Source organism: Pristiophorus japonicus, chromosome 4 (genome assembly GCF_044704955.1).
Source record: "Pristiophorus japonicus isolate sPriJap1 chromosome 4, sPriJap1.hap1, whole genome shotgun sequence".
NCBI classification, from domain to species: Eukaryota; Metazoa; Chordata; class Chondrichthyes; family Pristiophoridae; genus Pristiophorus; species Pristiophorus japonicus.
In genome coordinates, this window is record NC_091980.1 from 139,868,657 (window position 1) to 139,895,297 (window position 26,641).

The following is a 26,641-nucleotide window of genomic DNA, read 5'->3' on the forward strand; positions in this document are numbered from 1 at the left end:
ACATGAGGGTTACAATTGTATAAGGGTTACAGTAGCATGCTGGTTACATACATGACGGATTGTATCACTATTTGTTCTTTCTGTCTCTTTCTCCCCTTTCTTTCTGAACAGATTTATCCTACATAAGGATGGCAAACACTGGGTCCTAAAGTAATAGAGAGTGACTACAATGTGAGCGTTGCTCTGTGTGCACCTTCAAGGTAACATTGGAGAGGGATGGCAGTGAGGTTAAACAGTGTGAGCCTTTCTCCGGCATCAAATGTGTTGGAGTTTTGTGTCTGCAGTAGGAGCTTGTCTGCTTAAAGCAGCAGATTGAACAATGGTCTTACTTGGTGGATTGTGGTGACTTCCTGACAGGGAGGAGAGGTCAGCCATCATTGACAGACAGCGATATTGCTGGATCCTTCATTGCTCTCGATTCATTTGTTGCCCCGCCTCTCGATTTGGAGAATACAACTGTCAGTGAGTTCAGCTCCAGTCACCCCGATCAACCTCAATGCTCAGATAAACATTCTGGGAAAGGTAAGGGAATGGCTACAAAGATCAAGAGGACAACATCAGCGGCACAGCCAAGGAAGGGCGAGAAGCAGCGTGCAATCCTCATAGGGGACCCTATCATCAGTCAGTGACAGCACCCTGTGTAGAGATAAGGCTAGGGGATCCTATCATCAGGCAGTGACAGCACCCTGTGTAGGGGTAAGGCTAGGGGACCCTGTCATCAGGCAGTGACAGCACCCTGTGTAGAGGTAAGGCTAGGGGACCCTATCATCAGGCAGTGACAGCACCCTGTGTGGAGGTAAGGCTAGGGGACCCTATCATCATGCAGTGACAGCACCCTGTGTAGAGGTAAGGCTATGGGAGCCTATCATCAGGCAGGGACAGCACCCTGTGTAGGGGTAAGGCTAGGGGACCCTATCATCAGGCAGGGACAACACCCTGTGTAGGGGTAAGGCTCGGGGAGCCTATCATCAGGCAGTGACAGCACCCTGTGTAGGGGTAAGGTTCTGTTTAGAGCAGTTTTTTGTTCTCCAGGAGTCAAGGTGGCTGATCTCTGGGACCGTGTGTTTCAGCCTTCTCATCTGGGGGTCCACAGCCCCCTAGGGGTCCGCGAGAAGGTTTCAAGACGTCCGCCCAATCTTCAGATTGTTTGTAAAATGATTGACGTTGACTTCCTGTTGCTTTCTATTGGATGATCACCAGGTGTATTACTGCCAATGGCCTGGGTCCCTGGAACCGATGATCTTTCTGTGGACAGATGCAGAGTTTGAAGGATTGACCCCGCCCCCTGTGAAGGGCAGAGGTCTCAGGCAGATTTTAGTGTGTGTATAAGGAAGAGATGAAGAGGTGGGTTTGTGCAGAGGCAGCCTGCGGCCCGGGTGGGTGAAGGGCGCCAGGTTGCTGCTCCAGCCGTGCCTTTCCTTTCAGCATCCTGTGACGCTGGGAGACAGATTTCGGGGAGCAGGGAATGTCGCTCTTGTAACCGGCTTATTGAATAAAATGATTCATTCCTGAACGTGTCCGAGCAATGCAAAGGGAATCACCGAGCTGATAACTCTGATGTGCCGTAACGATGGTTTCTGTGGGACTTTTTGCAACACATTTCATTTTAATTCTACACACGAGCCCGGTGACCATGGGATGATTTGTCAGTCAGTCCGTGTAATGTGGTAGCAGGCTGCCTGGCTTTAATTAGGATTGCAATGTCGGGGATTGATTTCATGGGCACAGTTTGACAGACATTGGAGTGCGATCTGTTTGATCTGTCTGGAGATGCAGCCGATGTAACAATACGTTCCATCTGAAATAATGGCATCACATTTCCTGATATTATGACCATTGATTCCTGGTTACATAAGCAACAGGCTGAAAACATAACACTCTAATTTTCTGCTTTAAACCGCAAACTGCCTCCATCCAATGGTCAATCCTACTTCTGCAGCTTCCCGTTTAGGTCTCAAATATTAATATTGAATGTTGAGATGTTGGGTCTGACTGGTTTGGTGATTCAGCAAGTTTTCAGACACGAGAAGCGGAATCCCAATTGATCATTGTGAGATGGCCGCATAGCCTGGAGATTTAAATATTGATCAAATTGGGGAAAAAGATCTGATAGTCGTACGATAGTTATCCTCCATTCGATAAGGTGCCACACAAAAGGTTACTGCAGAAGATAAAGGTACGCGGAGTCAGAGGAAATGTATTAGCATGGATAGAGAATTGGCTAGCTAACAGAAAGCAGAGAGTCGGGATAAATGGGTCCTTTTCGGGTTAGAAATCGGTGGTTAGTGGTGTGTCACAGGGATCGGTGCTGGGACCACAACTGTTTACAATATACATAGATGACCTGGAAGAGGGGACAGAGTGTAGTGTAACAAAATTTGCAGATGACACAAAGATTAGTGGGAAAGCGGGTTGTGTAGAGGACACAGAGAGGCTGCAAAGAGATTTAGATAGGTTAAGCGAATGGGCTAAGGTTTGGCAGATGGAAAACAATGTCGGAAAATGTGAGGTCATCCACCTTGGAAAAAAAAAACAGTAAAAGGGAATATTATTTGAATGGGGAGAAATTACAACATGCTGCGGTGCAGAGGGACCTGGGGGTCCTTGTGCATGAATCCCTAAAAGTTAGTTTGCAGGTGCAGCAGGTAATCAGGAAGGCGAATGGAATGTTGGCCTTCATTGCGAAAGGGATGGAGTAAAAAAGCAGGGAGGTCCTGCTGCAACTGTGCAGCGTATTGGTGAGGCCGCACCTGGAGTACTGCTTAAGGAAGGATATACTAGCTTTGGAGGGGGTACAGAGACGATTCACTCGGCTGATTCTGGAGATGGGAGGGTTACCTTATGATGATAGATTGAGTAGACTGGGTCTTTACTTGTTGGAGTTCAGAAGGATGAGGGGTGAACTCATAGAAACATTTAAAATAATGAAAGGGATAGACAGGATAGAGGCAAAGAGGTTGTTTCCACTGGTCGGGGAGATTAGAACTAGAGGGCACAGCCTCAAAATATGGGGGAGCCAATTTAAAACCGAGTTGAGAAGGAATTTCTTCTCCCAGAGGGTTGTGAATCTGTGGAATTCTCTGCCCAAGGAAGCAGCTGAGGCTAGCTCATTGAATGTATTCAAATCACAGATAGATAGATTTTTAACCAATAAGGGAATTAAGGGTTACGGGGAGCGGGCGGGTAAGTGGAGCTGAGTCCACGGTCAGATCAGCCATGATCTTGTTGAATGGCGGAGCAGGCTCGAGGGGCTAGATGGCCTACTCCTGTTCCTAATTCTTATGTTCTTATGTTCTTCTGTAAAGCTGCAGATTACTGATACACATAATGTGCCTGGTTTATCACATTCCCTATCACCCACAGGCCTCGGGTCAGGTAGGGAGAGCGAATCGTACCGTCCAAACAATGCTGGAAATGCTGGGTGAAGAGTGGGAGGGTTGAAAGGTGACCCTGATTTGAATGTCTATCCCTGGGAATGTTGCCTCAAGTACAGGGCTAACACCCTGTGAGGCAATGATTGCCCATCCAATACAACTACCAGAGCACCTTTTCTGTCCACCCATGACAGGATCACAGGAAGAGGCAGCAGCTGCAGAACAATGGTGCCGCAGTTGGTACAACATGTGGGGGAAATACAGAAACAGGTCGCGGCAGCAAGTGGTGAAAATCAGGAAAAGTTGCAGCTGTATTTAACACAGGGTCAACACGTGTGGAGCATCAAGTGGGAGATCGGGTGATGGGACAAAAGGTTTGTGAAAAGAAACCTTTTCCCAAGCCCACATGGGAAGGGCTGTGCGTTATTGTAGAGAAAGTGTGCCTTCAGTTTATCGAGTGCGATCAGACAGGGGCAAGTCAAGTAAATGGCTCCACAGCGAACAGTTAAAATCATTTCAAGGTTCCTCGGACTGAACTCACCAGAGGTTCCTGGATCCGCCAATGGTTTTCTCTCTTTGTGTCTTTTGCAGGTGTCGGTGGGAATGCTGGTCCTGATGGGGGCTATAAGCCGTGGAGAGTGGGGCATCCATCACTCAGAGGCAGAGGCCGGAGATGGAGCATCGGGTATCATGTGACAAGTGGTGGTCCAGTAATCCTTGAATGTAACATCACCGGGCACAACTTGCAGACAGACCTGGATGTGTGTTTCTTCCGGAGGAGATTGGAGGATAAGTCAGGACCAAACTCTGGTTGGCAGAACATGGGCAAGATGGGGATTCCGTGTGAGGGTTCGCTGATGTGCAACAGGAGGCTTAAGTGGTGAGTAAGAACCTTGAACTTTCCATTTTCTGGCCCAGACACGAGGCCGATATAGATGTTTCCCTGCACACATGCCTGACTGCAAACAGTGCGGACTTGATCGAATAATTGAGACTATTGTAATTAATACTTCAAAATGGGAGGCCCAGAAAATGAAGCAGCTCAATGGCCCATCCTCTGGAAGGACCTATAAATGGATTGTAGTTACGTGTACACATGAAGTTTTATATAATGATTTGTGATTCGAGATTATTCCTACTCTGTTAAACTTTTCCTGTGTCTTTGCCGCCCACATTATGTAATCGAACACGTGGATTTTTAGCCTGCAATGCTGAGAGGAATGGTGCACAATTACAAATACAGAAAACACTCGGATCCCAAATCTTATATTGGACAAACAAGTGACAATCTGGGATCAGATGGGGATGTGAGGTGTGAAGATATGGAGCAGTGTATTATGCCAGGAAACCCTGCAAGCAAAATGACATTGAGGAAACATCACAAAGCATTCTAACAGCAATGACAATAAGAACAGACTGGGTAAGGATTAAACCTGCGAGAGATTTTAGACTCAGTGACAGTGGTGGAATCGGATGTCCAAACTATATACTCGGCTTCCTCCCTTAAACCGATTTCCACCTGGATCTCCGTAGCACCATTCACTGGGATCAGGACCCAACTTGCAATTTCCGTCGGTAACTCAGGACTAAAGCAAAACGATGGAGTTAATACAGGGCACTCTTGCTTCCCATGACGTTAAGCCAAGTCCGAAGTGGTCACACAGTAATGACCCCTTCCCATGTATCCGTGTCTTGCTAGTCCCAATTTCCATCTTTGAACACTAACAGTACAATTAGGGGAGCGCTCATCCAGGGTGAAACCACAAGCCGGGACACTATTCTGGGTGACATCACACCGACACATCCTCGTTCCTTTGGTCAGAGTTCAGCGATAAATCTGGTGCCATCCTGGGCTCACCACTCTCTGCCAATACCTTTGGATAGTTAACCAATTCCTTATGTATGTCCCCTTCCAGGACGCCTATGGACTCCACCTCGAATATCTCAAGGGGCTTCTAGTCAGGTGGAAGGTGTGGAATTGCAATAGTCACAGTGAAAAATTGTCCTTAAATCCGCCTCACAGGAGTGTTTTACTGGGTATGCAGCTCACAGGTGCTTAACATTACAATGGTTTCTTCCATCACCAATCCATTTGTCTAGCTGTTCATCAGTTATAAAATAATGGGTACGATTTTTCTCTATCTTTCAAACCCTTTTGTACTTGTGACAGTATAAATGAGCCGTGCTTGCTGCACGTGATCCGTTTGGCGATCTGAGCTTTAGATGTCACTGTCTCACTTATTACTTCATTAATTTTCTCCTGAGTCTGTTGAAAGTTGTCAACCATTTCCTTCAAAGGCACTAAAACTTCTTGTTGTTGATCCAACGACCCTGTCACTATCCTATTCCCCCCTCCCATAATACCCTTTAATTGCTCTCGCATGGCTCCATCATGTTCCCACAGGCCTTCTATATCTATCCTGTTCCAAGCGGCCATCCCTACTGTAGCCCCGATACCCAACCATTCAGCTCGATCCCGTTTTCCTCGCTGTCTAATGGGGTGTGTGGTGTTATCACTTGGAACGGCATCGATATCTCCCCCTGAACTTCTCGCCATAAACTGTCCAAGTTTTTCGGACAACATCTGTTGGTAGAGCCTCTCATAGGTTTTATTGCACAAACCTGATGGCGATTTTTGAAATATCAAGCAGAGCAGAGAAGATTTCAAATCTCACATTGTTGTATAAAGTCTGATATGTTTTGAAAACCAATAAACCATTGCTGGGACCCTTGTCCACAACTGGGCATCTGGTAGAGGCCGAATGGGCGGTTTCTCCTGACAACTCCGTATTCTTCAACACTTTGAAGCAGGAGGCCCAAGATGAAAGAGTACGAGTATAGTCCCAAAACCTGGCTTCACACCCACAGCAGTCAGCATGTCGTTTCCAGAGCTGAGGGAGATTGAGAGAGCTGGTCATTGCCCGTGTCCCATTAGGGAACACAAAGGTGTTCTTAGTATAGGGTCTGCCCAAAGGCTGAACGTCCTTGTCTTTACTGGTGTTCACTCTATCCGATACCACTTAACAAGCACATGCTGTGCTATTCGCGAACGTTTACCGATACACATACATGTTAGTCAAAGCCATTTCTCTGCTCGTACGTACATAAGAACATAAGAAATAAGAGCCAGATTCGGCTATTTGGTCCTTCCAACCTGCTTCGCCATTTAATAAGATCAAGGATGATTTTTGACCTCAACTCCACCTTCCTGCATTATCCCCATATCCCTTAGTTCCATCAGTTCCCAAGTATTTATTGATCTCTCTCTTGAATATACTTAACGACTGAGCATCCATAGCTCTCTGGTGTAGAGAATTCATAAGATTCACAATCCTTTGAGTTAAGAAATTTCTCCTCCTCTCAGTCCTAAATGGCCGAACCTTACTTTGCGACCATGACTCCGAAGCCAGGGGAAACATTTTCCTAGCATCGAAACACTCAAGCCCCTTATGAATGTTATATATTTCAATTAGATCACCTCTCATTCTTCTAAACTCGAGGAAATATGGGTCTAGTCTACTCAATCTCCTCTTATAGGGCAATCCCCTCATCCCAGGAACCAGCCTAGTGAACCTTTGTTGCACTCCCTCTAAGACATGTATATCTTTCCTCAGGTACGGAGACCAGAATTGTACACAGCACTCCAGGTTGGCCTCATCAATGCTCTGCATAATTGTAGGAAGACTTCTTTACTCTTATACTCCAATCTCTTTGTAACAAAAGTTAACATACCATTTGCCTTCCTAATTGATTGCGTTTGTGAATCAATTAGGAAGGCAAATGGTATGTTAACTTTTGTTACAAAGAGATTGGAGTATGAGTAAAATAGTCTTCCTACAATTATACAGAGCATTGATGAGGCCAACCTGGAGTGCTGTGTACAATTCTGGTCTCCGTACCTCAGGAAAGATATACATGTCTTAGAGGGAGTGCAACAATGGTTCACTAGGCTGGTTCCTGGGATGAGAGGATTGCCCTATAAGGGGAGATTGAGTAGACTAGACCCATATTCCCTAGAGTTTAGAAGAATGAGAGGTGATCTAATTGAAATATATAAAATTCGTAAGGGGCTTGAGTGTTTCGATGCTAGGAAAATGTTTCTCCTGGCTTCGGAGTCATGGTCGCAAAGTAAGGTTCGGCCATTTAGGACTGAGAGGAGGAGAAATTTCTTAACTCAAAGGATTGTGAATCTTATGAATTCTCTACACCAGAGAGCTATGGATGCTCAGTCGTTAAGTATATTCAAGAGAGAGATCGATAAATATTTGGGTTCACAAATATTTGACCATGGCCTGGTCCAATTGGTGGTATAACTTGTGACGACATATTGCCAGTGGCCCGAGAGGCTTCTAGATTCAACGAGGGGCACGACGCTGCCCAACATGACAGCGAACAATAAGTTCATGGTTCAACCACGGTAATATATCTGAAAGATATGTTCTTGGTTAATATCTGACATCATTGATTATTTAGGTTGCAAGCGCAAAATATCTATAATCATTGACTAAATCACAGCTACAATATCACTAAATGATCTAATTTAAAGAATAACCTCTTTAACTGAGACAAACCCTGAAAACAACAAGCAAGACACTTGCTCTCTCCTTATCTCCCAAGGTTTCTCTCTCTCTCTCTTGGAACTGGCGAGCAGCCAGCAACATGCGAGAGACTCGTGCGTCTCCCTCTCTCTCGGAGCAGGTGATCAACAGCTTGTTTTGAAATTAACCCTTTCATTATCCTTATCAATACCACACACAGATGTACATTGGGAATTTCCAGCTCCAAGTCCTTCCACTGTGTAGTTAATGGTTTTCGCCCACTCCCTCAGGTAGGGAGGGTTCAGAATTTTCAAACTCCTCCTTCTCGCTCCATGTTAAGTTTAAAAGCTCATCAGACTCAGAGTCTAGGAATGTCCGATCGGACTCGTTCCCCTCAACTTGCATATTGTCACCATCCATCAGAGCGATGCAATGTCCCATTCCAATATCATGTTGCTGCCCTTCCTTTATCTGATTAATATGTCGCCACCTCTCCCATTTATCATCTTGTACACATTACTGCTCAATCTGTCTATTATCGAGAGGTGCTTCGAATCTCTTTGCCCATTTTCCTGTGACCTTATTTAGTGTCACTGTTTCTTTGACAGTCCCCAGCCAGTGAAAACATGCTCAATAAGTCCCATTGCAGTTTGTGTAGCAGTGGCTCATCTCACAGGGATCGCCTCAACCCATTGAGAGAAACAGCCAATTATAACCAAGACGTACTGGATCCCCTTCTGAGTCGCCTGAAATGGCCCAATGTAATCAATCTGCAAATTTCCCCATGGGCCATCGGAGGCTGGGACATGGCTAGGGGATGTTTTATCTCTGGGCCTAGGTTCACACTGGGCACACGTCAGGCAGTCATTAGGTACGTTGTGGAAGGCGGGGGTGGGGGGAGGTGGGGTCAGGGATTGGATTTGGTGAAGTGATTTGGAAAGTTGCCCTTTTATCTCGGATCTGGGTTTGAATCCAGACAGACTGGATTCCCCAGTGTGAATTGTACAGTAAGCACCTTTACTTCCCCCGATATAAACACCTACATTTTAAACATCAACAGGTTTTTGCTTATTTTGGTTTCCCCTAAATTTGACATTTGCCGATTTGTTTGGAACTTTGTGATTTCTGGGAGGCTTCCACAAACAGCAACATGATCAAGGCCAGATAATCTGTTTTAGTGACGTTGATTGAGGGTTAAATATTGGCTAGGACTTCCCTGTTCTTCTTGGAATAGTGCCATGGAATCTTTTACTTCCGCCAGAGGGAGCAGGAGGGGTCTTGGTTTAATGTCTCATCCAAAAGACAGCACCTCAGTATTCCCTCAGTACTGCACTGGATTGTCAGCCTAGACTTTTGTTACATTAAATGTAAATGTATAGTTACAATGGTGCGCCACAGGGGGCACTGTGGTGGGAGACATGAAAGTACCTGTGAGACAGAGTATAAAAGGCTGCCCACCACACCGGAGGGGCACTCTGGAGTTACACAATAAAGGACCAAGGTCACAGTAGTTACTACAACACCAGACTGTGTGGAGTCAGTGATTTGAGTGCAACATACATCAACAAATTGGCGACGAGGACACGGTCAAGCTCTTCACGTAACTATGGCTACTTTGGGCATGCTAAAGGATTTCACAGAGGGTAATGACTGGGATACCTTTACAAAAAGGCACGAGTATTATTTTATAGCAAACGACCTGACAGGGAACACGAACGCACTGATAGAGAAGTGTAAGGCGATATTGCTGTCCAGTTGTGGCAATGAGGTTTACCGTCTCATCAGGGATTTGCTGGCACCCGTAAGCGCCAAGGACAAGTCATATGAGGAGCTGATTGAACTCATTCGTAACCAACTGAAACCGAAGGACAGCATCCTCACGGCCAGGCACAAATTCTACCATCACTGCAGACCTGAGGGCCAGGATGTCACAAAATATGCTGCGGACATCAGGAGACTTGCGGCGCCGTGCGATTTTGGCACGTACCTTAACGAGGCGTTGCGAGACGTCTTTGTTATGGGGATTGGCCATGAGGGCCTCCTTCACAAGCTGTTATCTACTGAATCAACAGTCAGCCTGCAGCAAGCCATCAACATCAGTCGGGCATTTATAACCTCGACTTGCAGCACCAAGCAGATGATCCACGCGGTCTTGAACTCGGCAGGTACTACTCACAGGATAGCGCCCGTCACGGAGAAAACTGCAGAACGTGGCTCTGCCCAGGGCAGAGAGCACGGACCTCAGGGTCCTGGAACTCAGAGTCCGTCGAGGGGGGCTAATCGAGGAGCACCATGCTGGCGCTGCGGAGGAAGCCGTGGGGCTCACTGGTGCAGGTTTGCGGAGTATACGTGCAATACCTGCCACACGAAAGGCCACCTTCAGCGTGTGTGCAAAAGAAACACGACTCACCGTGTGGCTGAGGAGATTGTAGATGATCTGTTGTCCAGCAAGGAGCATTGCATTTGGCTCGACGGGCATCCCAGCCCCAGGTAGAAGAAGATGATGCGTTTGGACTGTATACGTGTACCGATGATTCGGTTCCAGTGATTATGGAAGTCAAGATTAACAGAGTCCCAGTGAGTATGGAAGTGGACACGGGATCGGGTCCGTCATTGATGAGTCAGGAAACTTTTAATAAACTGTGGATCAACCCAGCTGCACGACCCAAGCTGGTCCCGGTCACGGCGAAACTGCGTACCTACACCAAGGAACTGAGACCTGTTCTTGGCAGAGCGGATGTGCAGGTATCTCACGGTGGCGAGACGCACGGTTTACCTTTGTGGATCATTGCAGGCGATGGGCCGACGCTACTCGGCAGGAGATGGATGGGGAAGGTCTGTGGGAGCTGGGAAGACTTCATTTCTCCACAGATCGCTGTCCCCCGTGTTCACAGGCAGAGCAGGCCTCCACCTTCGGATCGGATGGCAGTGAAGGAAGCGTGTGTGGGATTGGGCAGAGCAGCGGCGGCTGTCGACTCTCCCCTGCAAAGTCTGAGAGTGAGAAAGAGTCACTGGAACCAGCAGCAGCACCGACCGAGCTGGAGAAGAGAGAAGGGCTTCGACGGGCTGCTCCAGCAGGCACCATCGGCCCACAGGCAGAGGCTGCCGTTAGCGGGGTGTGCAGCGGGAGGAGCAGTGAATCGGCAGTTTCGGGAGCAGGACTCGCTCGGTGACGTCGTGAGGGCCGGTGCTCCGAGGAGCGGGCTTGTCCAGGATCGGCTGCGGCGGTGAGGAGGTCGGCTCCAGAGGATGTGTGTGTGTGTGGCAGCTCCCGGGCAAAAAGGTCAGCTGCATGGGGTGCTCCGGAGGATGCGGCAGTGTGGGGACCGGTGCGTTGCGGCTTCCGAGTGCGTTCAGAGTGTGGTGGCTCTCTCTCTCTCTCTCTCTCTCACACCAGCAGAGCACCTAAAATGGCGAGCCTCGTGGCAGCAGAGTTCTGCAGAGAGAGGCAGGCAGGCACCAGCAGAGCACCTAAAATGGCGGCACCCAGTAGAAACCTCGTGGGAAAAACAAAATGGCGTCTTAAAAGGGAAATATTCCGCGGTAGTCTTAAAGGGGCCTTACACCATTGGCGGTCCCCACAAAGAGACCTTTGTAAGGGCAAGAGTGAGTCAAAATGATTACTGTGATTAAAATGATTGATATGATTGGTGAAAAGAGTTAATATCACAATGCACAGTTAAAAGGGTTAATGGATCTGTGACTAACGTGACTAATGGATTAATGCGATTTCTGATTTTATGTGATTTATGCAATTGTTCAGCGGTTGCAGACAAGCCGCAAAGGCAACTATTTTCTGAGAACAGAGGCAACGCTCTAGTTGCGATACCCTGTCTCAGCGCAGCCCATTACCTCGGGCAAAAAGGGGCAGTATGCCACCACCATACCTCACTCAGTACAGCTGGGATTTAATAACTGTTCAGTGCACCTGCAACCTTTTGATGTAACTCTTCAACGCATCTATATGTATCATAAAAATGTACTGTCTATGTGTACCTGCTTTGTACTGGAGATTATGTTTGTGTGCTTGTATCACCCATGTAAGGACTGCAAATACCACACGCTTGCGCCGAATCGCAAGCATAATCTCTACATTGGGGGGAATAGGGAAGTGGATGATCACGGACTTACACTCACAAATCAACCAGGACGAACAAGGCCGAAGTTACCGGCAATTTGCTTTTGGAACTGGGGGCGGGGGGGAGTGAGATGTTATGCATTGTCCATGTACATTAAATGTAAATGTATAGTTACAATGGTGCGCTGTGGTGGAAGACCCGAAAGTACCTACGAGACAGAGTATAAAAGGCTGCCCAACACACCAGAGGGGCACTCTGGAGTTACACAATAAAGGACCAAGATCACAGCAATTACTACAACACCAGACTGTGTGGAATCAGTGATTTGAGTGCGACATACATTGGAATTTTTGTGCTCAAAGTCCTGGGGAAGGATTTGAACCCACAACCTTCGAACTCAGAGGCGAGAGTGCTGTCAATGGAGCTGCAGTAAATGCCTTAACGAGTCAACTCTGAGTAGAACAAGTTCTTTCTTTCTGACTCCCAGGAACAGGTAGTGGCTGAGCCTGGACACCAGGTGGTGCTGTTTCAGGACCCTGAGTCTGTGCAGGACTTCACCTTATTACATCCTTCTTGCTTTCTATATCAGTGCCTTGAAGAAAGAGATAATTTCAGGAGCTTCACTGACAAACCCAAACGGAGTGAAACATGAGCGTGTGTCAGGGATAGCATTGCATCATTGTGGCCCTGATTCTCCAACCAGTGCTTGCCTACAGCTTAAATCAAAAAGGACTTGCATTTATATCGGCGGCTGTGACAGGAGGGGCAGAATGTTCAGATGGCAGTTCATCGGAAAGATCTTCCATTAAATTTAAGCTCAGAAATGCCGACACGGCAACCTACAAGACCAGGGAAAGCTGACCAGCAACTTCAAAAAAGTTGATGTAGTCTCAAAAGGCTGAGAACTCAGGAACGGCCCTAATTACAGCCCCTGACATGTGAGAACAAGTAGTTATGTGGGCTGTGGAACTTAAGCTGTCGGTATAGCCAAAGAAAGAACTAGCATTTCTATAGTACCTTTCGTGACTTCTGGACATCCAAAAGTACCTCACAGCCAATGCAATACTTATTGAAGTGTAGTCACTGTTGTAAAGTAGGAAACACGGCAGCCAATTTGTGTACAGCAAGCTCCCACATACAACACTGTGATAATTACTAGATAAACTGTTTTAGTGATGTTGGCCAGTACACCGGGGAGAACTCCCATGCTCTTCTGCGAATAGTGCCGTTGGTTCTTCTATACCTGTAATGTATACACCTGAGTATATTCTCAGGTGTATACATTACAATGTCCATCATAAAGGCCTTTTGGAGCCCCAGTTTAGCTTCTCATCCAAATGAGTGTCAATCCGAGTGTCAGACAGAATTCTTTGCTCAAGTCTCTGGAGTGGGGCTTAAATCCTTCTGATACAGACTGAAATATCTTATATCATTTCTATTTATGATACCTTTGGCAGTGAAGATGGTTGCGGGGGGTCGGGGGGAGAAGGAAATTGATGGCAAAGAGAGAGGGAAGGGAAATTAGTTGCTGGTGAAAGAGAGAGGGAAGTGGGAATGGGTGGCAATGAGGGGAGAAGAGGGATTAGAAGTTAGGAGGGTGATTTGGGGGATCTGAGAAAAGCTGGGGGTGATACTTTGGGTGAGCGGATCTAACCAGTGGTAAGAGAGAGAGAGAGCGAGAGAGAGAGTGGGCAGGGTGAGACCCAGCATTAACTGGGAGTGAGCAGGGTGAGACCCAGCATTAACTGAGAGAGTGGGCAGGGTGAGACCCCGTATTAACTGGGGAGTGGGCAGGGTGAGGCCCAGCATTAACTGGGGAGTGGGCAGAGTGAGACCCAGCATTAACTGGGGAGTGGGCAGGGTGAGACACAGCATTAACTGGGGAGTGGGCAGAGTGAGACCCAGCATTAACTGGGGAGTGGGCAGGGTGAGACCCAGCATTAACTGGGGAGTGGGCAGGGTGAGACCCAGCATTAACTGGGGAGTGGGCAGAGTGAGACCCAGCATTAACTGGGGAGTGGGCAGGGTGAGACCCAGCATTAACTGAGAGAGTGGGCAGAGTGAGACCCAGCATTAACTGAGAGAGTGGGCAGGGTGAGACCCAGCATTAACTGGGGAGTGAGCAGGGTGAGACCCAGCATTAACTGGGGAGTGGGCAGGGTGAGACCCAGCAGTAACTGGGGAGTGGGCAGGGTGAGACCCAGCATTAACTGGGAAGTAGGCAGGGTGAGACCCAGCATTAACTGGGAAGTGAGCAGGGTGAGACCCAGCATTAACTGGGGAGTGAGCAGGGTGAGACCCAGCATTAACTGGGGAGTGGGCAGGGTGAGACCCAGCATTAACTGGTGAGTGGGCAGGGTGAGACTCAGCATTAACTGAGAGTGGGCAGGGTGAGACCCAGCATTAACTGGGGAGTGAGCAGGGTGAGACCCAGCATTAACTGGGGAGTGGGCAGGGTGAGACCCAGCATTAACTGGGGAGTGGGCAGGGTGAGACCCAGCATTAACTGAGAGTGGGCAGGGTGAGACCCAGCATTAACTGGGGAGTGGGCAGGGTGAGACCCAGCATTAACTGGGGAGTGGGCAGGGTGAGACCCAGCATTAACTGAGGAGTGAGCAGGGTGAGACCCAGCATTAACTGGGGAGTGAGCAGGGTGAGACCCAGCATTAACTGGGGAGTGGGCAGGGTGAGACCCAGCATTAACTGGGGAGTGGGCAGGGTGAGACCCAGCATTAACTGGGGAGCGGGAAGGTGCCTCAGCATGAACTGGGAGGGGGCAAGGACGACTGAATAACAGATTGAACTGAGGGGGGAAGAGTGTCACTTTGAACCGGCGGGGGAGTAAAGGCAACTTCAATGGGGGAGGGGAGAGTACCAGCTAGTATGAAGGGAGAGAGGAGAGCCAGGTTAAATTGAAGGGGGAGGAAGTAGAGTATTACGTTAGGGAGTGTCTCTGTGAACTGGGTCTGGAGGGTAGAGTGTCTGGGAATCTGGACATTGGGTGTTGTGTGTGGGAGAGCGAGTGTTGAGGTAACTATTAGGGAAATGATGGGTCTGGTTGGTCTGTAGCATTTCTAAATATCATTTTCTCCTTTTTAAAATAAAAATTGTCAATTATGAATAATAAAAGTGCTAAAAGTAGCCATAATGGAGGTAAAAATGCAACATTTCCCAGAGGAACAATGACCGGAATGTTCCGTACCGGGTCGGGTGCGGGTGGTCGCCGTGGCAGGTCATGACCCCAGTCCTGATTCCATCCCACTGCTGAGATCAACTTTGCGTTAATGGGGCCTATTAAGCCCGCCCTGCGCGTTACCCGGTCCTATTAATTGGTGCGGGTCTGATAACGTTATCGACGTTTTCAGCTGGGATATTTAAAGCAGCCATGGCCACATTGCATTTGTAAGTTCATCTAGGATAGTGTGGCATTGCAGTGCACCATGGGACTGCTGGAAGGAGTGCCTAATATGACTGGACTGAGACAGAGAGCTACACCCAGGTTCCCCGATGTCTCCCTCCATACGCTTGATGAGGGAGTCAGAGCACACAGGGATGTCCTCTTCCCTTCTAATGGGCGGAAGAGACCTCCCTAGGAGACCAACAGAGCCTGGCTCTAAATAGCAGAGTAAGTAAACAGCAAGCATATTGTGAGGAGGACCTGGATGCAGTGCCACAATTATCTGAATGATCTCATTGGATCACAGAACGTTAGTACAAAGCCACACTCAACTTCATCCTGCTGTGCCTCTCATCACATCCCCATCACTCTGCCTTCCCTACTTTCTCCTGCACATCCTTACTCACACCAACGTACCTTACACGTCCACCCATCCCTCTCTCTAAATCTACATTATCACATCCCCATTTGACTAGCTACTCCTCAATATTCACCCTCATCCTAATGCAATCATACCAATGAACAATACACAAGGAGACCACTAGGCTTTGGCAGCACACTCCATCATAGCCTCCCTCTAAAGTTGAAACCCATCCATTCCTTACACACATTCCATCACCTTACTCAACATTCTCTTCTTTCCCTCCCACAATAAGAGGGAGTGAACCGGAGATGGCACACCATCATCGGTGACCCTAACATCAGCAGAGGAGGCTACCTTGGAAGTTTCCGAGAAGCTGGAGGTAGGAGACAGAGAGAGAGGGACATCTCAGCAACAGTTTGCAGTTGGCTGTCCTCAGATGAATCACAGGTCACCAATGCCTTGTTTGACATGTCAGCCAATTATATCAACTTTGCCACTGATGAAGTCAATGATACTGAGCGAGTGCTCAGCTTTGCCATGCTGGCTGGCTTCCCATGGGTGCAGGGCACTCCATTATAACCCAGGAGTAATTGTCAACTGCAAGGGCTTTCACTCCCTCAATGTGCAGCTCGTCTGCAACCATAGGCAGATCATCGTACATGTGTGCACTAAATTCCCTGGCAGCTGCTATGACTCTTTCATCCTGTGCTAGTCCAGCCTCCCTCAGCTCTTCGCTCCTCCAAACAGACTCTCCGGCTGGCTGCTTGGAAGCAAAGGGTATCCACTGAAGATGTGGCTCATGGCATCATTGAGGAAACCAAGTACTGAGCCCAGGAGAGATATAATGAAAGCTACATTTCCACCTGATAGAGCAGACAATAGAAATGCTGAAAATGCGCTTCAGATGCCTTGACAGATCTGTAGGAGTCCTTCAGTACGCACCAGCCAGGGTCTCCAGAACCATTGTGATCTGCTGTGCCCTGCACAACAAAGCGAGGATTAGTGCTGCATGAGAACTGATGTCAGTAGCCACTGAATGGTCATCATATGCAGAATGGTATCGGTACCCTTTCTTCAAATGACATATCTAACTCATCTCTTTACTCTCCCACAGAGTACATCAACATCCATATCCAGGAGGAAGAGGACTCTTCAGAGGAGCCTCCAGCCTTTGAGGGTGGACCATCACCAGACATAAGCGCACCCAACACCAGCGCAGATATGCACACCTCAGAGGGTACCATGCGAGGTAGAGTAGTATTGTCACCTGGTGTCTCACAACTCACAAGTGAGCAAGAGCAGATGGTGGAGACAGGGGCAGCAGTGGAGAATCCTCGGCTGCAGGTCGCAGGGCGCTCCCAGCTCTGCTCAGCTACATGCAGACGCTGAGCCTAGGGGGCAATCCAGTAAGAGGCTGTATCTGGAGGTGCAGCAAGAAGTGCAGGAGGCAGTGACAAGTTTTGCAAGTGCGATGTCTACAAATGTGCACAGAATGGAGGAGTCCATCTCTGAAGAGGGAAATTACAAATCTTTAAAATAGTAAAACATCATGCCATTTTAAAACTGATCTCTCATATTTTAAAATGGAACCTACAGACTGTGGGAACATTCCACGAGAAAGCAAAGCTTTCCAGTTCGCAGACCAAAGACCTTGGGAGGCAAGAGTACAGTCAGATAACCTAGAAACTGAACTGAATAACAAGATAAAGATAGGATAGAAATGAACGACCATAACCATATCCGGAATTACCATTTCAGGCATGTAGAAGCCAGATTGGAGGAAGCGCTGTATTAATCAATCATGTATTAATCAATCACCATGTATTAATTGTAACTTGTGTAATTACATAATGACTTAATCTGAAATTGTATAAAGGACAATGTCTTCAGTCATTTCGCTGAGTGTTCCTTTATGGAATAGCTCCCTTGCCGGATGGTATTAATTAATAAAACTGCATTTACTTTAAGGCTAACGGACTCCGAGTGGTGGTTTGAAGTTAACCCTTACAACTTGACACTGCGAGCAGGGTCTGCTGGACGGGCAAATTCGACTCAAAGCCGAAACAGCCCAAAACCGAGTGAGTAGAGAATTGCCTTGAGAAATTCTCCTCCCAAGAGGCCTGGCCAGCGATCCAATGAATCTGAAGCGGAGTCCGTGTAGCCGGTAAATCCAGTTGAGGGGTGCGTCAGGGCACTGTAAGTAAATTCGGGTGTCAGGAGAATAAGTACTTATACAAGATATCGGGGAATCCCTGGTGAGGGCAGATTAGCTATCCAGCCAGAAATGAAGCTCTGCATAAGTAAAGGCGGAAAAATGGGAACTGGGGAAAAAGCCCCGGTGTGAGAAAGGGCAAAGGAAACTGCCAAGGTCCTTGGAGGGGTGAGGTACAAACTACCAGAAAAGTTTCTGAGAGATAAATATGCAAAGGTTAGGAGGAAAATGGTGAAGGAAGGATATGATGAAGAAAAAAAGATCCCTGGAAACTCAACTGGTGATTGCAAAGAAAGGGAAACAAAGGGAAGGAGGCAGTTATAGTGTGTATAGAGACTTCACAAATGCAAGGAGAAAAGGAGGAGTGGAAAGATAGGTGTAGAGAGAAACAGAAAAAATAAGAAAACAGTAAAAGCAGAATTAATGGTAATAAGCCAGTGCCTACAATTACGGAGGTTAAGAGATGAAGTGAGTAGCTGGAGAATGATGCCCACCGGACGGTTGGTACAGAAACAGATGAAGAAAAACAAGGGAACCAGAAATAAGTTGCTGAGAAAAAAAAATTAATAAAAAAAGAGAAAATAAGCTTTGTTGAATGGAAAGTTGGTGTGAATGTCTGTCTTTAAAATAAAGTGTCTGTTATGTTTGTTTAAGCTCCACCCACTTCTGTGCAGAAACTAGCTGGTTAACCCTTTTATCATAGATGTGGAAAGTTTTATGAAAGTATGAATTGAGTGTTAAAATAATCATTGTTTACCTCGAATTAAATTACATTTTAAGTTGGAAACGCAGGTGCGGATTTATTTTGATTATGATTTATGGAACGATGAAATGCACAAAGGATGGGTTTGTTTAACAAAAGATAAAAACTCAAGCCTTGCTAAAAAAAAAGAAAATAGAACCAACACAGAAGCTTCAGCTCTTGTGCTGAGAAATTTGGATGTTCTAATGGATTACAAAAAAAAATGCGTGGTCTCGTTTTAAAAAAAAATTCCAACACACTCACTTACTTGTCAAAAGAAAACACGTAATCATTGATTACAATGAGTTGAAAGACAATAAATTTAGTCTATGAATGAGATAAAGAAAGGAGAAGGGAGAGTCTAATGGCTTTTTAAAAAAAAGCCGACGTGGATTTCTCGAGGCTATGGGCTGTGCGAAGCTACGCCCTCGTTTTACAGTACTTGAATTGGGTTTTGGGATATTTTAGGTGATTTTCCTTGATAAACATTTTGATTGTATTGGAAAATCTTGGGTTTGGAAACCTTTTTATAAGAAATAATACTAAACAGTGTCGGAAGAAATAAAACTAAGATGATTGAAAAAATCTAAAAATGCAATTTTCTCTGATGAGAGACAGAAATGCCATTTGGGGGAAATGAGATAAGATATGGAAGTAGCCTTGGAAATGATTTGTGAGAACTTGAATTGCGAGCACTTGTATGTTAAGATAGTTTATAAACTATCACTTGTTTTTGAATACAGGAAACCAGACATTCCTGGCCAGAATTACGACCCACGATACTAATGAGGGTTACGCGTCACACCAAATCGAAAGACAGGATTAACCCTCTATGAGCAATGAAGTTACCTGAGGGGATAGTTAGAGGAGGGGAAGAATTAGGACCATTACGAGATAGAATCAGGAAGTAAGAGATAGACAAAGGGATGAAGATAAGATAAAGGACAAAACCCCAGGCGGTAGTGCCGGAGGTTGGAGCGAAGTTAATGGTTCGAGAATTATCATAGAAACATAGAAACTAGGTGCAGGAGTAGGCCATTCAGCTCTTCGAGCCTGCACCACCATTCAATAAGATCATAGCTGATCATTCACCTCAGTACTCCTTTCCTGCTTTCTCTCCATACCCTTTGATTCCTTGAGCCATAAGGGCCATATCTAACTTCCTCTTGAATATATCCAATGAACTGGCATCAACAACTCTCTGTGGTAGGGAATTCCATAGGTTAACAACTCTCTGAGTGAAGAAGTTTCTCCTCATCTCAGTCCTAAATGGCTTACCCCTTATCCTTAGACTATGGTCCCTGGTTCTGGACTTCCCCAACATCAGGAACATTCTTCCTGCATCTAACCTGTCCAGTCCTGTCAGAATTTTATATCTTTCGATGAGATCCCCTCTCATCCTTCTAAACTCCAGTGAATATAGGCCCAGTCAATCCAGTCTCTCCTCATATGTCAGTCCTGCCATCCCGGAAATCAGTCTGGTGAACCTTCGCTGCACTCCTTCAATAGCAAGAACGTCCTTCCTCAGATTCGGAGACCAAAACTGAACACAATATTCCAGGTGAGGCCTCACTAAGGCTCTGTACAACTGCAGTAAGACCTCCCTGCTCCTATACTCAAATCCACTAGCTATGAAGGCCAACATACCATTTGCCTTCTTTACCACCTGCTGAACCTGCATGCCAACTTTCAATGACTGATGTACCATGACACCCAGGTCTCGCTGCACTTCCTCTTTTCCTAATCTGCCGCCATTCAGATAATATTCTGCCTTCGTGTTTTTGCCACCAAAGTGGATAACCTCACATTTATCCACATTATACTCCATCTGCCACACATTTGCCCACTCACCTAACCTGTCCAAGACACCCTGCAGCCTTTTAGCATCCTCTTCACAGCTCACACTGTCACCCAGCTTAGTGTCATCTGCAAACTTGGAAATATTACACTCAATTCCCTCATCCAAATCTTTATTGTATATTGTAAATAGCTGTGATCCCAGCACTGAGCCCTGCGGTATCCCACTAGTCACTGCCTGCTATTCTGAAAGGGACCAGTTTATCCCGACTCTCTGCTTCCTGTCTGCCAACCAGTTCTCTATCCACGTCAGTACATTACCCCCAATACCATGTGCTTTAATTTTGCACACCAATCTCTTGTGTGGGACCTTGTCAAAAGCCTTTTGAAAGTCCAAATACACCACATCCACTGGTTCTCCCTTGTCCACTCCACCAGTTACATCCTCAAAAAATTCTAGAAGATTTGTCAAGCAGGATTTCCCTTTAATAAATCCATGCTGACTTGGACCGATGCTTTCCAAATGTGCTGCTATTTTATCTTCAATAATTGATTCCAACATTTTCCCCACTACTGATGTCAGGCTAACTGGTCTATAATTACCTGTTTTCTCTCTCCATCCTTTCTTCAAAAGTGGTGTTACATTAGCTACCCTCCAGTCCATAGGAACCGATCCAGAGTCGATAGACTGTTGGAAAATGATCACCAATGCATCCACTATTTCTAAGGCTACCTCCTTAAGTACTCTGGGATGAAGACTATCAGGCCCTGGGGATTCATCGGCCTTCAATCCCATAAATTTCCCGAACACAATTTCCCGCCTAATAAGGATATCCTTCAGTTCCTACTTCTCACTAGACCCTCGGTCCGTACTTCCGGAAGATTATTTGTGTCTTCCTTCGTGAAGACAGTACCAAAGTGTTTGCTTAACTGGTCTGCTATTTCTATGTTCCCCATTATAAATTCACCTGAATCTGACTGCAAGGAACCTATGTTTGTTTTCACTAACCTTTTTCTCTTTACATATCTATAGAAGCTTTTGCAGTCAGTTTTTATGTTCCCAGCAAGCTTTCTCTCATACTCTATTTTCCCCCTCCTAATTAAACCCTTTGTCCTCCTCTGTTGTATTGCAAAATTCTCCCAGTCCTCAGGTTTTTCTGCTTTTTCTGGCCAATTTATATGCCTCTTTCTTGAATTTAACACTATCCTTAATTTCCCTTGTTCGTCACGGTTGAGCCACCTTCCCCAATTTATTTTTATTCCAGACAGGGATATCCAATTGTTGAAGTTCATCCATGTGATCTTTAAATGTTTGCCATTGCCTATCCACCGTCAACCCTTTAAGTATTACTCGCCAGTCTAATCTAGCCAAATCATGTCTCATACCATCCAAGTTACCTTTCCTTAAATTCAGGATCCTAGTCTCTGAATTAACTATGTCACTCTCCATCTTAATAAAGAATTCTACCATATTATAGTTGCTCTTCCCCAAGGGGCCTCGAACAACAAAATTGCTAATTAGTCCTTTCTCATTACACATCACCCAGTCTAGGATGGCCAGCCCTCTAGTTGGTTCCTCAACATATTGGTCTAGAAAACCATCCCTAATCCACTCCAGGAAATCCTCCTCCACCGCATTGCTACCAGTTTGGTTAGCCCAATCAATATGTAGATTAAAGTCGCCCATGATAACTGCTGTATCTTTATTGCACGCATCCTTAATTTCTTGTTTGATGCTGTCCCCAACCTCACTACTACTGTGTGGTGGTCTGTACACAACTCCCACTAGCGTTTTCTACCCTTTGGTATTCCGTAGCTCCACCCATACCGATTCCACATCATCCAAGCTAATGTCCTTACTTACTATTGTATTAATTTCCTCTTTAACCAGCAATGCCACCCCACCTCCTTTTCCTTTCTGTCTATCCTTCCAAATTGTTGAATACCCCTGGATGTTGAGTTCCCAGCCTTGGTTACCCTGGAGCCATGTCTCCGTGATGTCAATTATATCATATCCGGTAACTGCTATCTGCGCTATTAATTCGTCCACCTTATTCCAAATACTCCTCGCATTGAGGCACAGAGCCTTCAGGCTTGTCTTTTTAACAGATTTTGCCCCTTTAGAATTTTGCTGTAATGTGGCCCCTTTTGCTTTTTGCCTTTGGTTTCTCTGCCCTCCACTTTTACTTTTCTTCTTTCTATCTATTGCTTTTGCTTCTACCCCCATTCTACTTCCCTCTGTCTCCCTGCATAGGTTCCCTGCTATCTTAGATTAACCCCTCCCCAACAGCACTAGCAAACACTCCCCCCTAGGACATTGGTTCTGGTCCTGCCCAGGTGCAGACAGTCCAGTTTGTATTGGTCCCACCTCCCCCAGAACCGGTTCCAATGTCCCAGGAATTTGAATCCCTCCCTTCTGCATCACTCCTCAAGCCACGTATTCATCTGAGCTATCCTGAGATTCCTACTCTGACTAGCATGTGGCACTGGTAGCAATCCTGAGATTACTACTTTTGAGGTCCTACTTTTTAATTTAGCTCCTCGCTCCCTAAATTCATCTTGTAGGACCTCATCCTGTTTTTTACCTATATCATTGGTACCTATTTGCACCATGACAACTGGCTGTTCACCCTCCCTCTTCAAAATGTCTTGCACCCGCTCCGAGACATCCTTGACCCTTGCACCAGCGAGGCAATATACCATCCTGGAGTCTCGGTTGTGGCCGCAGAAATGTCTATCTATTCCCCTTATAATAGAATCAGCTACCACTATAGCACTCCCACTCTTTTTCCTGCCCTCCTGTGCAGCAGAGCCAGCCACGGTGCCACGAACTTGGCTGCTGCTGCTCTCCCCTGATCAGTCATCCCCTCAGCAGTATCCAAAGCGGTGTATCTGTTTTGTAGGGGGATGACTGCAGGGGACCCCGACACTACCTTCCTTCCACTGCTCTTCCTGTTGGTCACCCATTCCCTATCTGTCTATGTAAACTTTACCTGCAGTAAGACCAACTCACGTGCTATTCACTGCATCCTCAGCATCCGGATGCTCCATAGTAAATCCACCCACAGCTCCAGTGCCGCAACACGGTCTGTCAGGTGCTGCAGGCAGATGCACTTTCCGCACATGTAGTCGTCAGGGACACTGGAAGCGTCCCTGACTTCCCACATAGCACAGGAGGAGCATAACATGTGCCGGAGCTCTCCTGCCATGACTTAACCCTTAGACTAACTTAATTTGGCAACAACAATGATAAAAGATTACTTACTGATAAAGAAAATAAAAAGAAAAACTATTCACCTATTGCCTGGAAAACCTGGTGGAGTGGACCCTATAAAGTATTAATCAGTGGTGACACATGTGCATATATAAATATGAAAGGTGGAGGCCGATGGAAACATTGGTCCCAGCTGAAAGAATATAAGGGTACAACAACTAGTGTCAGGAGCATTTATCTTGAAGCCACAAGATGAGTGGGTAATAAAATGTTACCTGAATATTGTAAACCAGGGGATAAGGAAGGTATTAGGACTTTTTAATTATAGTCAGAATTTTATACCTCACTATACAACGATAGTGGAACCCACAGAAATGAATTAAAGGAACCAGGGGAGCACTACAGAAGATAGATTGGGGACCGGAACAGGAAGAGGCGCACGGGGAACGAAAAAGAGCCCTGATGTCGGCCCCCGACCTAGGATTGCCAGACCCCAATAAACCTTTCCACATATATTATGATCAGGATGGTGGAAGCTATTCCACCATGGTAATGCAGGAACATGGGGGCCAGCAGAGACCTTTAGCCTACTACTCGACGAAGAAAGACCCAGTGGTTAGTGGGATGCCCCGATGTGTGGCCGCCCTGGACTGTGCGACTTGGGCAGTCAAAGTAAGCGAACCGGTTGTGATGATGGGACAGACCATTTTGCACACACATCATACACTGGTAGAATTACTAAATACTGGAAAGCTGCGGTCGATCTCGGACAGCCGAAAGGCTAAGTGGGAGGCCGTGTTGCTGCCCAAAGACAAGTCAGTAATAATAAAAAAGCATAATGGAGTTAACCCCGCTACCGGGGTGCTGACAGAAGGGGAGGAACATAGCTGAAGGGAATAAGTAGAGGAGGAAACAGATAGCAGGGTAAAGGAAGAGCCATTGGACAACCCAGATGAGATTTTACATGTGGATGGATCCAGAAAATACATTGATGAAGAACCGCATACTGGGTGGGCGGTGATAACACAGGAGGGAGAGACAATAATGGCAGGAGCGTTCCCAGGAGACAAGTCAGCTCAGGTGGCCCTTATAAAGGCTGTCGAGTCAGCGAAAGGAAAGTGAGTAAACATATATACAGATCGTCAATACGCTTTCGGGGTGGTTCATGGCAGTCTGGTCATGATGACGGTATGCGACATCTACTGGCGAGGTGGTAAAACATGGAAGGCTCGTAGAAAAACTAGTGAAAGCAGCAAAGGAATCATGGGAAGCAGCAGTAAACAAGGTAAAAGTACACACAAAACTAACTAGGGAGGGCCACACGCACCCACAAGACCTAGCAGCCAAACAAGCAGCAGCTGAACGGAAGCCAGAGCCAGCATTTAAGGCTGAAATTTAATCAGTAATGACTAACAGTGTTCAGACAGATATAAATATAGCACAGGTCCACCATAGTGTCAATCAGGAAGAAAGACGTGAAAGGAGTAAGCACGGAGCCCACGAAAGGGGTGACATATAGGTATGGGGTCCCCAGGAGCAAGTTGTGGCACCACAATGTTGGAGGCAACAACTACTAACATTATACCACGGGACTAACACCTTATGAGCTGATGACTGGATGAGCTATGAGACTACCAGAGGACTTAGCCGGAGGGACAGATGAAGCAGGATCAATTCAGGATAGGCTAAGGTGGTACTTGGTCCAGCTAAACCAAGAGGTGCAGGCTATGAATAAAGAAGTTAAAAGCAGACAGCAGATAAGAGATCTAGAAATTCAGAGTGAGGGAATGAGACCCGAAACACTACATAAAATAGGAGAACAGGTCATGATAAAGGTAACAGGGATGCGAAAGGGAATGGAGCCCTGATGGGTGGGTCCATACTCGGTACTAATGATGAATGATACTTGTGTTTGTCTACCAGAGCCCACTGGGATTAGATGGAACCAATCAACACATGTAAAACCATTTAATACTAAACAACCCCCGTCTGTTTTAACCCATAGTGATGGTGCACCCGGCGATCATAGAAGCAGGCCAAAAAATAACGGGATGAATCTGTGGATAGTGTTGATGGCGTCTGGATTAGTGGCTGCTCTGGCCCTCCCAGTGCTTCCACAGTTGGAAGGAAAAGGGCTTAAACATTATGTGATGTGCAAGTCCCAATGAAATGTAACTCAGGGAAACTATACATGCCCTGTGGGAAGTGAATGTCGTATTTTTAATATAACGTTTGACTGTAGACGGTGGACCTATTCGGCACCAGTCTTTGGGAATTTTGTACTGATCCTCCATAAAAACGAGAATGTAACATTCAACTTTACCTGGGAGGCCAACGGTCCCGGGATGATGTGTAAGCAAGGTTGCGACAATACTCCCCAGAATATAACCAAAATACAGAAAGAAGCCTGGAATACTAATAAAACGGAATATACCAATAGTACAGAGTGGAGATGGAGACTGGGTGAGGTGAATGAGGTGAGGCAGGAGGGGTACATGGCTGGTCATGATAAGTGTAAAATATTTCCATTCGAACCAGGAACGGATGCAACACTTACAAAGGCTGCACGATACGTGCCTGAGCACACAGATAGCCCCTTCAATAATAAATTTAACAATAAATATACAGTATGACCGAAAGATGGTACCCCAGGTATTGTAAGATCCCGGATCTTGCCCTAAAGATAACAAAAACTTGTAATCGGCGAAACATACTAGATACAGTACTAGGAAGCTTAGGAACATGACTCGGAGCATTACACTCAATGGATATTGAGACACTGCAGAATTAAATACAGAAAGCAGGACAACTGACTAAAGATGCCTTAAGGCTGTCAGATTTGTGGCAGGAATCCTTACAGGCCAATAGCCTGTGGGGATGGCTGTCAGACAAAATGATATGGCAGTGGGCAAACAAAACTAGCT

At 46.4% G+C, this 26,641-nt stretch overlaps 1 protein-coding gene and 1 long non-coding RNA gene across 2 annotated transcripts in view; both read left to right on the plus strand.

Moving 5' to 3' along the window:
* Window positions 1–26,641, plus strand: part of LOC139263084 (uncharacterized) — a 192,003-nt gene that overhangs the window by 34,546 nt on the left and 130,816 nt on the right. The gene's annotated exons all lie outside the window — the stretch shown is intronic.
* On the plus strand, window positions 165–18,751 carry LOC139263085 (uncharacterized). The gene is made up of 4 exons (XR_011593038.1): window positions 165–200; window positions 3,966–4,254; window positions 4,577–4,794; window positions 16,867–18,751. It is a non-coding gene; the product is annotated as an uncharacterized lncRNA (long non-coding RNA).